At 45.7% G+C, this 1,503-nt stretch overlaps 1 protein-coding gene across 3 annotated transcripts in view; it reads left to right on the forward strand.

The window, feature by feature from the left end:
- The window catches only part of RHOG (ras homolog family member G), a 14,416-nt gene that overhangs the window by 9,322 nt on the left and 3,591 nt on the right, over positions 1–1,503 (forward strand). The window contains exon 1 of one of the 3 annotated variants that reach the window (XM_011956747.1): positions 1,041–1,162. The exons of the other annotated variants lie outside the window; for them this stretch is intronic. The gene's annotated coding sequence lies outside the window, so the exon portion shown is untranslated. Of the gene's footprint in view, positions 1–1,040; positions 1,163–1,503 lie in introns of those variants that run through there. 3 annotated transcript variants of the gene reach the window in all.

A 1,503-nucleotide genomic window follows, 5' to 3' on the forward strand; every position in this document is an offset into this window, starting at 1 on the left:
AAAAAAAAAAAAAAAAACAACCATTGTAATCTCCAATTCCTGGATAGGAAAACTGAGGCCCAGCAAGCGTAAATGCCTCATGCTTGGTTGTAGTGAGTCAGCAGAACTGGGGTTAGAACTTAGGTCTCTCAACTTGTAGTCTGAAGTCTCTATTCAACTCTCCACTGACCTAGAAGGTCCTTATGCCCTTCCCTGACCCACACTCTGAGGGTCTCCAAATGAATGTCCCGAGGTTGCATGCACATACATGTGCACACGCACACTCATTCATGCAAATAGGATGGAAATACTTTTTAATGTGAACCAGAGACACAACTTCATAAAGTGAAATCATTTCTTTCCTAGCTGAGTCCAAGGGAAACTGTACCCTGGGAGGGAGCTGGGACCAAGCCCTGGGTCCTTTGCATCCCCCATACCACGAAAGTTTCTTTTCCACTTCCCAGTGGGGATTTTCTTCTCCACTTGTCATTGATTTTTGAAGCTTCTGAACCAGTGGTGAGAGCTCAGGCTGCCGGGGTAAGGGGTTCCCAGACCAGGGTGCAGCCTTGCAGTATAGCAAGTGAAATGGAGAAAATGGGCTAGTGGTGATGGTGCTTGGGTGGAGCCAGGGATAAGGAATACTCAGGGATTTGGTTGTGTTTAAAACAGGGCTGCCCCCTCTCAGGGAGCAGGCCCTGGTTGTGGGACACAGTCAGGGAAAGGAAGTCACATATTGACCACCAAGAGTCCCCCATGGCCAAAAAGTAGCTGATGAGAGAAGGACTCTTGCCATAGCAGTGTAAATAATCGCAGGGTTTCTGGAAGCTTTGCTTCAGAACTCAGAAAAGCAGTTCCTCACCCCAAGGCCCTATGACCTGCAGAGGTGACCAGATGTTGGCTGGAGCTGGGACTCCTCATACTTACCCCACTAATAAATACAGCAGCCCATTTATTGGGCACTTGCTATGTGCCATACCTCATGCTGGACACCTTCTATACATTATTAACTCTTACTTTTTTTTTTTTTTTTTGAGACAGGTTTTTTTTTTTTTTTTTTGAGACAGGGTCTTGCTCTGTCGCACAGGCTGGAGTGCAGTGGTATGAACATAGCCCACTGCAGGCTTGACCACCCTGCGATCAAGTGATGCTCCCACCTCAGCCTCCCAAGTAGCTGGGACTACAGGCGTGTACCACCACACCCTGATAATTTTTTCATTTTTTGTAGAGTCACGGTTTTGCCATGTTGCCCAGACTAGTCTCAAACTCCTGGGCTCAATCGATCTACCTGCCTCGTTCTTAGGATTATACTGTGCCTGGCCTCATTTCATATTCTGAGCAATTGTAATGCAGTAGGCAAGATTATGCCCATTTTACAGATGAGAAAATTGAGGCTTGGGGAACAAATATATTGCCAAGATCACATATAACTAGTTGGTGGAACTGTGATTAGAATCCCTGCCACTCTTAATCTAGCATCTATGTTCTTTTTTTTTTTTTTTTTTTTTTGAGACAGGGGGTGTTGCT

Source organism: Colobus angolensis, unplaced genomic scaffold (assembly GCF_000951035.1).
Source record: "Colobus angolensis palliatus isolate OR3802 unplaced genomic scaffold, Cang.pa_1.0 Scaffold424, whole genome shotgun sequence".
Classification (NCBI taxonomy): Eukaryota; Metazoa; Chordata; class Mammalia; order Primates; family Cercopithecidae; genus Colobus; species Colobus angolensis.